The 14,867-nt window shown below is 43.4% G+C and overlaps 2 protein-coding genes across 2 annotated transcripts in view; both read left to right on the forward strand.

The window, feature by feature from the left end:
* LOC146577017 (protein NLRC3-like) overlaps positions 1–14,867 on the forward strand; it is a 543,118-nt gene that overhangs the window by 146,177 nt on the left and 382,074 nt on the right. The gene's annotated exons all lie outside the window — the stretch shown is intronic.
* Positions 13,081–14,867, forward strand: part of LOC146577022 (protein NLRC3-like) — a 50,409-nt gene continuing 48,622 nt past the window's right edge. The window contains exon 1 of the mRNA XM_085268209.1: positions 13,081–13,672. The gene's annotated coding sequence lies outside the window, so the exon portion shown is untranslated. The remainder of the gene's footprint in view (positions 13,673–14,867) is intronic.

Here is a 14,867-nt window from a genome sequence, read left to right on the forward strand (position 1 = left end):
GATCTGAGACCGAGACACTAACCCAGGATCATGATATGATGTTGTGAGAGTTTCACTAAGAATTAGCTCTGATTACAAGATTTCAATCTATGGTAACTCTAATTTGTATTTACTTCAGTTTGTTCATCTTGGAGCTGTGTGCAGCTGAGGACAGTCTTATTATTACCAGGTGAGGATATGTAACAGCCACAGTCTGTAGAGATGATGTCACCATGGAGTGGTGATGTCACTGGAGCTGCCAATATGTGCTCCAGCCAAAGCTACACCAGAGGGTTGTGCTGTGTAACAGGTTGGTGCAGGTGGTGTTATCTACATTTGAACATTAGGCAACAGTCTCATGAAGACACTTTCTATTGTTCACTAAAGACCAACAATAACAGAGACAAAGGGAGAGCAGCAGAACTAGTGCTAACAATTAGCACTGCTAGCCTGCCCACCAACACCAGCTAATGTTCTAAAAACGATGATCAATGATTTTGCTGTAACGGCTCCAGCTGTCTGTGTCAGGGACACGTTGGAGATGAAGTGAGTGATCCAGTGACAAAGGTTTGGAAAGCTGCAGTCAGCTGAGACTAAAGGAGTCACCTGACCGAGAGACCAAATGTTTCACTGAGAACGTCCAGATGAACAGAATCAACCTTTGGGATAATCTGTTCCACACATCCATGTTTCACTTACTGCATTATATTTCCTCATTGCTGTGCACACAGGCCTGTGGCTTATAACCAACTCCAAGTTCAGACTCAGAGGCTGCTGAAGCTGTTTTCTGGAACAGAGACGTGTTGGATATAAAAGCAACTCTTCTTTATGTGTCAGCACTGAGGAAAGGAGCAGCTTCGTTTCTAAGTGTATGAAGGACTGTAGCAGTGTGTGTGTGAGCTTTATTTCACAGACAGAACCATGTCAAAAACACAACTTCAGGTAAAAACAATACAAAATCAAAGAGTCTGATCAGAAGGATTAAACAGAGGAGTGTGGGACTGTTTTTAACAGACAGCAGGTTAAGCCAGGCTGGAGGAGTAAACTGAGCCTCGGTGTGAGCAGCAGTGTGTTTGACAGGAAGCTGAGATAAACAGTCTGGAGCCCATTTAGTGCTTCATATGAAAGTGTGAGGATTTGAAAGCAAATCTAAAATCAAGCAGGAGTCAGTGTGAGAATGATTTGTGCTTTTCCTCAGTCAGATGCTGGGAGTTTCAGTTCATCCATGTTCAGCGTGCTGTGCTTTGTGTAACAGGAGAATATGACAGCATAAATCAAGTCTTCATGTCACTGAAAGCCTCCACAGTCTGCTATGGAGGTGCATCAGTTTGGATTTACAAGAAGAACATTTCTTAAACCTGCCACAAGATGGCGCTCCAACAGAAGGGATGTCCACAGTGTAACACAGACACACACATACTGTGTGAATGTGTGAGTGAATGGGCTTTCAACACAAGGCTTCTGCTGCTACCTTTAATGACATAATTAGCTAACAAGAACAAACTGTTAATTACCAGCAAAGAACGGCTCCAGATTTTAGCTGCTGACCATTTTGTGAAACGTTGATTACATCAGCTTATTGTTGATTTTTCAACCTTAATATCAGCTGCTTTAAAGGAGCCTCGTTCTCTGGCAGTAACACTTTTCTTCACTAGATGCAGTGCAGGCACAGTCTGTGTTTCTAAACTACACACTAATGTTCATTGTTGTGCAGCTAAATCCTCCCTCTGGATGGGAAGAATCCCTGTCAGGCTTCAAACACCTGGCTTGGTGTTCTGGAGCTAATGTGTCACCTGTGAGGACTCTGAGATGAACACACAGCAGACACTTCAGTTCTCCGTCTGTGTGTCCTCAGTTTCCCAGCATGCCTTGGCTGTGGTGGTGGAGGTGAATGAGGGGGAACATGCTGCTCTGTCAGCACTCAGGTTTCATACCTGGTGATCTCAGAGGACAAAGCGGCGTTACAGCAGCGCACGTTGATGAGACCTGATGCTCTGAACAGTTCAGACTTCAGCCTCACTCTGAGAAAACAAACGACTGACTGTCAGCAGCAACTACACCTGCTCCATCAGTGACGGAGAGAAGAACTGAGACTGAGAGACATACAGCTGCAGGTCAAAGGTCAGAAACGCCCGCTCTTTGTACGGGTCAGGAGTTAGTACTGCAGAGGTCAGAGGTCAGCTTGCTGACAAACCATTTGAAACAGTTTGGAGCTAAAAGCACAACAGCAGAGGAAAGAAGAGACACTGCAGAGATGATGCAAAATATTGTGTTTTGTTCTCAGCTGTCAAAAAGTGTAACACACGTGTTCCAGCACAGCCTTTGTGTACTTTCACTTCTCCATACTGTCCATTGGAAATCCTGTTTGTTACTTTTTGATTTCAGTCCATGTGTCCAAAGCAAACTTCTGTCCCACACTTTCTCTGCTGACTCTTCACCGATGCTCAGATGATCTCAGATGATTTCACCAGAACTCATCAAAATTCGGGCTCCACAGAAACCCAGACGTCACTAAACAAGCGTAACAAGCAAAGTGAAAACTGGTCGTTCAGCTTTATTGACCAAAGATAAGCTCACATGTCACCTCATGACACAGACACTTATTTCCACAGCATGCACGAGGACTGACAATAAGTGTCTATAAAGCCACTTCTATCTGCCACACCTGTGCTTCTGTCATGGTTGCTCTCCTCTCACTCTGTCATTTATCCACAGTCTGCCTCCCTCTGCTCCGTCAGCTGACGTCCTCTCTACACCACCTGCTGTGTTTTATCCTGCAAAAACACATTTAAGAAGCGTTGCACCGAGTAACGGGAGGAACTGCTATAAAATCCATTTAAAGGAGGTGGTGCTGAGTGCTGTGACTGGGGTCCCACCACTGACATCACGGGTGGAGGACATGTTGGAAAACTGCTACAAAGTGCTGTGCAGCCAGCAGAGCTTACAGTCTGTCCTGTGTGTCATACAGGCTCTCACACTTAGTGTTTCTGTGACACATTGAAGAGAAGTTTGTGTTGTTCACAGTTGTGCTTGTACTGAGTGACAGCTGACATGACCTAACAGGAATAATGTGTCTGTGCTGAATGAGAAGTAACACACAATGAAGTCTTGATGCATCTCAATCATCCAGGAAAGTGAGTCTGTTGCTTCTGTTCATCTGGACGCAGCGTTTTGTGGGAGAAACGTGTCGTCATCATCAGGTGACGTCTTCAGTCTCAGCTGCAGGTTTCAGTCTTACAAACAGGACATTTGCATAAAGACTGAAAGCAGCTGCAGGAACGATGGGCTGGGAGCTCCGTTCCTTCATCTTAATTATGCAGATTCTCAGGACCATTGATCAACAACCACTGATCCATGTCCATGAGTCCCATTCACAGAGATGTGGGAATGGCTGCAGTCACAGCATGTAAGATGGAAATAAATGAGAAGTATTTAGCTGAAGTGGATTTGATTTATGTTACTTCTTTTTTAACTTGTAGTTCTACATTGGAAGATTATTGTGATATTGAAATATAAAAATACATTTATATTCTATTATTTTCTCAAAATAAGCGTCACACTCGTGGAAGCCGGTGTAGCCGCCGAAACGCCTGCATTTATGGAGACTTTCAGCCCCAGGTAGGCCAGTTATGGATCTTGGGATCCACATTATGTCAGCAGCTGTTCTCCACCGTGAACTGTGTTCAAACAAACACGCTCACGCCTCACAGACGACAGCTTACAGTCCTGTAGAGATAAAGTGACTTCGTACAGCCCCGTCTTCAGTCTTGTGGAGATGATCTCGACGCTTTGGTGGATGTTACTAGCTCCTGTGCAGTATTTTGTAAAGACATGATTATACCCCGTAAGCACGTTAAAATTTACGCTAACAATAAGCCATGGGTCACTAAAAGTGTCAAATCCTGTTTAAGGAAAAAGAGACAGGCCTTTAAAGAGGGGCTGTTACCGATTTTCAGACAGCTACCAAGGAAATGAAAATCGAGATGTTGAAAGCAAAACAGACAAAAACCTTCTTGAAAGCAAATTTGCTGCAAAAACTTTTGGGTCTGCCTGGACTTGTATGAAAACCATAGCAGGGTTTCAAAACCCCCAGAGCAGCAGTCAGGTCATTTTAGATGTTTTAATTCAGACAGAGATTTTCAAATGCTTTAAACATGTTTTATGCTCGTTTTAGTTCTTCTGATTTCAGCGAGGATATTTGGGAACTGAAACAGAAACTGAGAGATACTCAGCACTTTATCATTGAACTCAGCGATGTTAAAAAGGCCTTTCATACAGTCAATGTGAACAAGAGCCAGGTCCTGATAATATTAGTGGCCGCCTAATTAAATCTTGTGCTGATGAACTCAGGCCTATATTTCAGGTTATTTTTAACAAATCCTTGCAAACACAACATGTGCCCTCTCTTTGCAAAGAAGCAGTCGTGGTTCCTGTCCCTAAATCTAAACGACTTCAGGCCTGTTGCCTCACTTCAGTTGTCATGAAAGTCTTTGAAAAAATCCTCAGAAATGTGATTATGAAGAGACTGAAGGTCAGCTGGATCCAATGCAGTTTGCATACAGGCCCAACAGAGGAGTGGAGGACGCACTTTTGACTTTACTAAATCTGATTCTTAAACATGTAGAGAGTAAAGGGACTTTTGCAAGACTTCTTTTCATTGATTTTTCTTCGGCTTTTAATACAACACAGCCCCATATTTTAATTAAAAGACTTTTAGAACAGTTTGAAATCAGGAAAAACCTGGTGGGCTGGATTTTAGATTTTCTAACTGACAGGTCACAAAGAGTGAGAATAAATGGGGTTCTGTCTGACCCAGTGTTCTCCTCCACAGGTTCTCCTCAAGGCTGCGTCCTATCGCCCTTATTATTCACTCTCTATACAAACATGTGTCAGGGCAGACATGAAAACAGGGTCATTATTAAATATGCAGATGACTCTGTTATTGTCAGCTTACTGAAAGAGGGTGAAACTGACCACGGCCCAGTCATTGATGACTTTGTTCAGTGGTGGGAGGAGTCTTATCTCCAGCTGAACATATCTAAAACAAAAGACATGGTTGTTGATTTTAGGAAACAACAAAATGGGCACGGAGTCACTTTAATTAAAGGTCAGAAAATAGAGCAAGTACAATCATATAAATATCTTGGGACCATAATCAATGAAAAACTGAACTTTGATCAAAATTGCAAATCAGTTTGTAAAAAGGGTCACCAGCACCTTTATTGCCTTAGGAAACTTGTTCATTTCCACATTGACCAAAAAATGTTAACTTTGTTTTATCGTTCTTTTATTGAGTCTGTTTTATCCTTTTGTTTGGTGGCATGGTTCGGTCAGACCTCTGTCACAGAGAAAAACTCTCTGAATCAGATAGTGAGATGGTCCAGTCGTCTGATAGGTGAGCCACAGTCTTGTTTAGCCTCCCTGTACTCTGAGCAGGTACAGAGGATGGCTTTATCAATCCTTAAAAATGGTTCCCATCCTCTAAGGGGTGAATTTCAGCTTCTTCCCTCAGGACGGAGGTTTCTATTTCCGAGATGCAGGACAAAGCGTTATAAAAACAGCTTTGTCCCCGTTGCTGTCACTGAATTAAATAAGAACTGTTTTTGATTCGAAATATTAAAGTATGTGTCACAGTGAGCTTTATATATTTACTAGGTATGTGTGTTTTTAAAGGGATGTCAAATGCTGTCATTTGTCTGTAAAGCAAATTTACCTTGCCTTTGGGTATAAATAAAGTTACCTTACCTGCAGACGCTGTGCGCAGAGGTTCTGGAGCAGAAGTCCCGTTGTAAACATATCACGGCAGACCCGACGATGTTTGCATGAACGCGCTTTTTTTAAAAGTCAGGTCAAGGCTCCAAAAGCCCAAAGGCGATATAACAGTTTGTGTTTGCTACATGGATCATTGTAGTTCAGCTTTCCTTTGTTATATTTCTTTAAGAGCTCAAAATGTGTTCATTACATAAATCAAATGTAATTTTCTCTGTAGCACTTCATGGATTTCATAAGCAACACACTGTAGTTGTTCACACAAAGCATAAAGGTAAAAACAATATACACAGTGTTATCTTCATTTTAGATGTCACAAAGTATTTGCGGCTCCCAGTGTTTTCCCGAACCCTGACCCTTTGCGTGGAAACCGGGTCCAAAAGGCTCTTTGGGTGTTAAAGGTTGCTGACCCCTGCACTAGGCCCAACTGACACATATATTTGATTCCAAATACAAAAAATAATGTGTAACCTGCTGGAAGAATGTAGGAGGTTGAGACAGGATCTCAACACTTGGTGTCTGCAACAAAAGACAACAATATGTGGGCCGATCGTGGCTCAAGAGTCGGCAGCTCGTCTTGTAATCGGAAAGTTGCCGGTTCGAGCCCCGGCTCGGACAGTCTCGGTCGTTGTGTCCTTGGGCAAAAAAGCACTTTGGGGTCCTTAGGGACGAGTAAAGCGCTCTACAAATACAGGCCATGTAATGGCAGAAACATTCTCTAGTGTAAATCCTGACTAGTTCATTAACTACAGATCAGTTTCAGTGAACATTATTCACAGAGGGATCTGAGTTCCTTATACCAGACTCTACAGAAACTGTAACACTGTGCAGCTCTGCGACTCAACAATATGACAACAATGTAACACACACTAGAATCATCAAATAAAGTCCCACTAACCACTAGAACTAGAACTAACTAACTAGCACTGGACACTTGCATATTAGAGATTTCTACCACCATAGGAGGCGAGATATCATCCTTGAACCAGAGCATCCAGCCCTCAATTTCGGACATAAAAAGCGACGTGGCCAGGCATGATAACACTTTGACTGAACTGCAGGACTGTGCCTCGAACCACTCTGACACCATCGCCACTCTCCAGGCCACTGTGGAGCGTTTGTCTGCGGAGGTAAAGAAGTTAGATGAGAGATGTGGAGCTCTTGAGGCACTCCAGGAGGAATAATTTAAGAACTGCAGGAATACCAGAAGGCACAGAGGGACCCAAGATGACTGAGTTGGTTCACACCTGTTGGCGGAGGCGCTATCTCTCGAGGAGAAGCCACTCATCGATCGAGCACATAGAGCGAATCGCCAGCGTCCCAAACAAAGTCATCTTCCTCGGCCCATCATCTTGAGATTGCACTACTACCACATTGGTGAGGAAATTCTGCTGAAAGCTGCAGAGAACAAGAACCTGATGTATAAGGGTTTTTAAAATAAACATCGTCCCAGATTTCCCTCCCTCTGTTGGAAACGCAGAGCCGTTAACTCTACAGAAACTTTTTTTTGGTGTTCTTTATTACATTTTTTACGGCGTCTTTGTCCGGAGAGCGCGTGGAGGTCCGACCTCCCATTGTTTCCCATTGTCTCCCATTGCATAATTAATTACATAATTAATTATGTAACCATAATTAAATGGTTACATCCATCTTTAAACGTCCACACTGATGAAGCAACGACAGGTTTGAACCCTCTGTGTTTAACATCACTGGGGCTGCGCTGTGACCATGGTCATATCCTATCGTCCTGCACACCTCTGTTGCTTGTGCAGCTCGCACACAAGAATTTCACCCACATGTGCTGTACCAGTGTACCTGCACATGTGATGTGACAACAAAAGTGATTTGATTTGATAAACATCTATATCACAACAATTTGACATTTTCTGTGACTTTTCTGAATCTCGGGCAGATGAACTTCCCTGAAGTGTTTCCAGCTGGGCGTCGAGTGTTTGACCGACGCATGAAACGACACGTTTGTGAGTATTTGTGAGTATTTATCACACGGCGTGCTGCGGGGAAAAGCCTGAGAAATCCCAGAGAAGCTTCCTTCCTGCCAGTATACGAGCCCACCAACAGAGACAGGACCAGTTCATCCTCCATCACTTACTGTGTGCACACGTAGCAAATGTTAAAGTTCAAATGGTGGTTTTGTTTGCAGGGACTGTGAGTGGATGGAGATCCTGGTCCTCCTCAGCTGTGAGTTCTTCCTCTGTCATGAGAACCTCAGGGGGAGAACATGTGCTCACTCTCAGCTGCTTTAACAGGAAAGAAGCTCTTTTAGATCAAAGCTGAGAAACTGTTTGTAACAGCGAACTCTGTCACCTTTCTCTCCTCAGCCTGCTGCTGTCAGGCCCATGAAGCTCTGCTGTAAAGGCTTCCATGTCCCAGGCTTCACCTTTACCTGCTGACCAACGGGAGGCGTGGCCAAAACAGCGATGGGGAGTGGAGCAGCAGGTAGCAGAGGTGAGCCTCTTGTATGCAGCCTGTTATCTGTGGGACCAGGGAGGACGTGACAGCAGATGTTGCTGATTCAACATCTGTGTGACAGCTGGAGCAGCACAGTCTGCAGGAAACATCTGTGCATGTAGGAGACACCAAGGTTTACATGGTGGAAGCAGACGACTGACTCAAGCAGCCTCACATCACAGGCTGCTGGCTACAAGCACATGACCACAGTGACTGGTTTCACTGGTGTCTGTCCCAGTCTGTGGCAGAGACACAGGAAGTCACAGACAGCCTGCACACAGCGTTTCCTCTGGAGTGTGTTTCACACCCTGTTTGTGTTTCTCACTAACATGTTGTAGTTCTTCCTGCACACAGCAGCACTTTGATCATTTCTCCTGCTTTTCTTCCTTTTCTAGCTTTTATACACTGACAGTGACACAAAACTCCAAAGTCATCATTTGAGGAGCTTCTTAAGAGTTTCTGTGAGTTTAGTGAAGTCAGCCTCTCAACAATAAGTGTGTGTGTGTTGATTATCTAATGTTCAGAGAGGACTGCACTGATGTAGCATCCAGGTGAGCAGCTTATGAGCCAACAGGGGAAATTTAGCTGTATTATTGTTGTTTAAATGTAATAATTTATGATTTCATGTTCCAATATTTCACTTTTCCCAACGTTTTGTTATCATTTGGTCTGAAAACCATGACAAACAGCAGTGTTACAGTTGTTAGCATTAGCTGCTATAGAGCACTCAGTCGCTATATTGGTGTTAGCGACATGAACATATCTGAGCTAACTGTGTGTTCCAGATGTGCAGCAAACCCAACTGTCCCTGTGTTTTCCTGCTGTAGACATTATCCCCATGATGCTGACGTCCTCTGGTGGGACGAGCTCACACGTTTATGGATTCAGATGCTAACTGGACCAGACTGGTGTCAACCTTTGTGCTATAGAAGCAAATCAAAGAAGAGCCAGTTGAACCTGAGCTGTCTGTAGTGGTGACACCAACACCATGTCACCTGCACATGCTGACCCAGGGTCAGTGTTGAACCTATAAGCTGTGTCCTCACAGTTCAATATGTCCTCACTGCACAGGTCAATGACATCAGAGCTGTAATGTTGTTCCCGTCTCACTAAAACTTCTGGCATAAGGTGACTTTTCTGGGTGATTCCTACTCCAGGGTCACCAGTTTGAATCCCTCTGTTACTGCTGGGAACGTGCTGCTAAAGTGCCCTTGAGCAAGGCCACATCCAGCTTATGAAGCCAACCCTGGGCTCTGCTTGCTGGCAGTGACAGAGTAGATGAAACAGCTCAGTGGATGCTAACTCACAGCTAACAGCGCTCTGTCATGGATAAGTGAAATAAAGCTGACTGACCCACAGCTGCACACAAACACCTCCAACACCTACAGGTCAGCAGATCCACTGCTGTCTCTGATGGGCCCAAACTTTGCTTGTTCAGCGTTTGCTGCTGCTGACTTTGAAAATCACACCAAACATGGAATCAAATATATCGACTCAGCTTAGACTACAGAGAAGCTCGGCACTGCTCACAAAACTCAAACACAAAAGGCTTTTTAAAGACAACAATCACTTTGACAGACACACAAACACGACTGAGTACAGAGCAGCTGCTGGTTTGAAGCCACAGAAATGTTCAAATGTTTAAACACACTGCAGCGTTGCAGCCGTGATGCATTTGTGCTGCTAAGGCCACACACATCAGCTGCCTTACATTTTAGCACCAGTTCATCTCTGACCATGGCAGCACAGTCTTTCCAGTACAGTGATGTTGGTGGGGACAGTGGGGACTGATTGTTCATTGGCTGTAAGCCGGTCACATGGACGTTTAACTGGTGCTTTGATTGCTCTGTAGTCTGTTGTGCCTGTGAGCTGCTCCTAAAATGAGACAGATTATAATTGTCACCATTCTGTTAATGACTCTTATTATGTGCGCTCTCCTCCACTGTCACACTAAACACATCAAACCTTTATTTTTGTGTAAAGTCAGGATTTATTGGCTCTTCTTAAAAGTGTCATGAAGTGCAAAACTCAGCAAACATTATACAAAAGTAGATTTAGAAGCTGAACTGAAAACATTTAAAGTGACAGTCAGCACAAATCCAGCTGACATCTCCATCCAACCCAAGTCTTCATTTAAAGTCATTATAACTGTGACACACGTTTGTTACAGTATTAATCCTGCCTGATGCTGCAGGGCCAACATCATGAAACAGGCTCAGCATTTATTTCCATTATGAAACTTTATCATTAAAAACAAACCATTGTTCTGCAGTCGTCCCAGGACTGTCGGTCAAACGTTCTCTCCACATGTTTAAGGCTGAGCTCACTTTATCGTCTGCCTGAAGGAGGGAAGCAGATGTTACTAAACATCACAATAAAACATATGAAATGTGTGCACATGAGGAACGTCTGCACTGTTAAAGCCATGCAAACATCTTCACACATGAAGCAGCAACACCTCTCAGTTTAGCAGCAGCTGGTAAAAGCCACAGTGATCCTGGAGCCTCCCTGAAGGACTCGTTCATCAGTAACTGTCAGGAGGACGATTAAACCTTCTGCACACGTCCTGTAGTTACACACTCGGGAGGAAAGACGACGTCCTCGCTCTGCAACATGATCTGTGTTTCATCCAGGACGCTCAAACACAGATTGGTCTCCAAATATTAGACGCACTGGTTCTTCATGCGTTTCTACCTGAGCACTCAGAGTCATTTCTACAACAGGCCTCCTTCACCTGCTGGTGCCTCTGTTTCTGTGTTTGGCTGTTTCCATCAGTGCCTGATGTTTGTGATCTTTGATCTGTTCTGAAGTCTCTCTTTGTAACACAAATGTTGTTTGGCTTCTTTTGCAAACAAGGCAAAAGAACTTTAATGGATTCATTTGCTGATCTTACTGTTCTGATGCAAAGCCGTCCTTTCAACGCTTTAGAAAGAAAACCAAACAATGTTTTTAAAACTTTCCCAAAATGTAAAAGCTATTAAAACCATAAACTTCTGCTCCTTGATCATGTGATTCTTCTTCTAGACTGTCTGTAATTGTTATTGCTGATTGTCAATAAAGTTGTTTTTTATAAGTTATGTTGTAAAGGAAGCTTGTGGCGAGGGAGGAGGGGCGACTAAAAGCAGGTTCATATAGTGGGAAAGTCCTCAGGTCATGTGAGGATATTTACTGATGCGTCAACACTGTCAGATAAAAGAACGGCTGCTGCATTTGTTCTCCCACAAATAAGTTTGGTGATGAGTAAAAGAATTACAGATGATGTGGCAGTTTATACTGGGAGCTGGTAGTCATGTTACTGGCTTGAACTGGGTGGAGGACGCACTAATATGCAGGTATGTGGTTTGCTGGGACTCTAGCAGCGTGCTAGTGAGCACAGGTGATATGTCTTCAGACTCTAGGCAACATATTGTTTTTGATATACTTCATTTACTGTATAGAATCAAACACAGAGGGATAGAAGTGGATTTCTTATGGCTCCCTGTGAATATCGGTGTTGATGCAATGAACAGGACGATGAGTTTAAAAAGGTGCAGCAAGAAGAAGTCGTGCAGGTTTGACTATAAAATACAGTGAAAGTGAGGTGAAGAGTATAATGAAGGTAAAGATGAAGGACGAGTGGCAGGCACACTGGGACAGAGACGGGAAAGGCAGATATTATTATACAGAAAACAGTCGTGTAGAAGAAGCTGCAGCAGAGACCAGGATGGAATCTGGAGAGTCAGAGTTGGTCACACAGGCTTGAATAGCACACTTAAAAAGGTAAACATGACACAGGAAGTGTGACTTCTGTGGACCAGAGGAGACGTTTGACGGGTTGTTAGCGTCGTCAGGATGCTGGATGGAAACGCTGTGCCTGATAGGATGATTACAGGCTGGACTTTGTCTTCCTGTTACAGATGGATCCAGGCCCTGGATGACTGCTGGACACACATGACCCACACTAGGCTGCCTTCATCCATCCTTTCCTCCTTCACTGAGACTCAGAGTCAGCATGTATGTATTTATCAGTGATTTGAATCCTTTCATTACAGAGTGAAGTTAAAGTAGACGTGTGAACACACTAATAAACACAAAGGGACACAACTACTACTCCATGATGTAAAGCTGAAGTATTACACAGCTTTATGAACCTCCTGTTATCCTGGTAGACGAGTACAGCAATAAATCTTTTACTTGAACATCTTCTGGCTCCAATAAGCTTTAAAATGTGACCATGAAGTTAGAGACACACTGACTGAAACCCACAGCTGTGACTGTGGATCACATCCACACACAGTGTAGCTGCTGTCTCTGTGTGAGCCTTTGCACTGCTGCTCGCAGCACCGTTATATCACTCAGCGCTCGCTGCTGTTATTGAATCCACTTTTTACTGTCCGTGCAATCAAGCTCCTCTGCAGAGCTAGAAAATATCTTCGAACCAGTTTATGTGTTAGGGGATCCTTTGCAGTTGTGACTGTTGCCTCTGTTTTTGTCCTTTGGTTCCTGGGAGCCTTTTACATTTCCATCAGCAACAAATATCTGAACAGGCTTTATTGTAGGAAATACAGGATTAAATAGTTGTCATTATTTATTAGATGTTGTTAAAGATGATCAGATGCTTGTTTAGTTTAATGCTGTGGCTTCAGTCAGCATCACTGTGCTGTATAGTTTTATTTTTCTGATCCTTCTGTTAAAGTTGCTGAATAAAAGCTGGTTGGTCTGCACCTCACCTCTGCCTCGAGCCTCCTTCTTTAAAGCAGCAGAGGCTCTTCATTCAGGTATCACAGCTCGAGTTGTTCTGCAGGAGACCCAGAGTACTGTCCTTGGTCCATAATGACATTAACTTTGATTCATGTCAGCCTGAACGTCTGTGATGAACACACTATCAGCATCACTGACATATTTCATCATTTAAAAACACTTCCTGTCACCGTGGTGGTTACAGTGACATCATGCAGTTTGTGCTTTGACCTCCAGAGGGCGACAAATCAGCACAGACAGAGAGCTCCATTCAAACTTTGCTGCCATCAGGAATAATTCTTCAAATATAATCATCAGTGTTTGAGCAGTTATGATATCAGGGACAATCTAGACATGTGTGACAATACTGAACATGTCACATGACACACCTCAAACATCATGTGATCCACTCTCAGTCTGCACTTTCATTCATGACTTCATGAATTTATGATCAGTTTACTCCTGAAATATTCAAATGCTGCAGGGTGAAGAACAACAAAGTGCTGACACATGTTTGTGTTTCAAACAAGAAAACCAGCAGAAATAAATCATCTTTGGACAACATGACAGAGATTAGTGAGTTTCCAACTTGCACTTGAATGCAGCACAGACAGATTCTGATGTTCGTGGTTGTAAACGTGTCCTCAAACGCCGCTCTGACTCTTTCCTTCCTGCTCAAAGTTCCTCTTTTCTGAACTTGGTGTTTGTGCCTGACGCTGATCGTCTCCGTGTGAAGGTAACGTTAGCAGTGTGTAATGTTTCCTGGCTAACATCAGCTGTGTGCAGCTCAGTTCCAGCACAAATCTGCCGCTCCATAGTTCACGGTAACGGACTCATGAGGTCGACCGTTAAACGCTCTCCCGCCATTTTGTCTGTGTGCGCGGATGTGTACGTTTTTGTTACCACTGTCATCTCATCAATAGCCTATTTGTAAAAGATCTCTGTTCATAGTTTAGTTGGATTTTAAAACTCTGTAGTTGGACAGTTTTATTTTGGACTGATGCTAAAATTCTTGCTGATTGTTTCTGTCGAGGTTTTGTACCTGACTTCCGCCATTTTGGATGTGATAAGCTGTAGAGAGTGCGTCCAAAAAGAGAAACCAGAAAGAGAACCTGTTTTATTAATAACCTCTTGCAAATAGAAGAATATGAAAAAAAACAACAACAAATAGGATAAAACCTTTAAATTACTTGAATTTTTAAAATCACCATCATCTGTTAACACAAATTTGATCATTTCAAATTTTTGTTTTCATTTTCTCTTCCCAGTTACTTCTTTCTCATTCTCTTCATTCTCCTTGTCACCTTACGTCTCACTCCTTAACTGAAGTTGTAGTTCTAACATAAGAAGTCCCACCAACGTCCTTTATTTAATCTCTGTGTTGTCACAGTTATTATCATCAGATCAGACATGAGACCCAGACAACAACATAAGTTTACAAGCTAACATCATGTCAGCTAACATTAGATGATAGCATCATAAACTTTAAATTACTTTGCCTCTGATCAACAGTTTGATTACATTCTCACATCACAGGTTTATTTGGGGTGGGGTGGCTGTAGCTCAGGTGGCAGAGCAGGTCAGCCACTAATCAGAAGGTCGGTGGTTCGATCCCAGGCTGCACGCCAAATATCCTTGGGCAAGATACTAACCCTGTGTTTGCCTACTGGTGGTGGTCAGAGGGCCTGGTGGCGCCTGTGTCCGGCAGCCTCGCCTCTGTCAGTGCGCCCCAGGGCAGCTGTGGCTACAATGTAGCTTGCTATCGCCTGTGTGTGAATGGGTGGATGACTGAATGTAGTGTAAAGCGCTTTGGGGTCCTATGGACTAGAAAAGCACTATACAAATGCAGGCCATTTACCATTTGCTAAGTGTGAGTCCGCCCACATTAGATCCACTTTTCAGCAGGTGGAATAATTTGTAGTACTGCTGTG

Source organism: Mchenga conophoros, linkage group LG3 (assembly GCF_057382185.1).
Source record: "Mchenga conophoros isolate Kocher_MC1m ecotype Shallow Benthic linkage group LG3, M_conophoros_male_GT1.1, whole genome shotgun sequence".
NCBI classification, from domain to species: Eukaryota; Metazoa; Chordata; class Actinopteri; order Cichliformes; family Cichlidae; genus Mchenga; species Mchenga conophoros.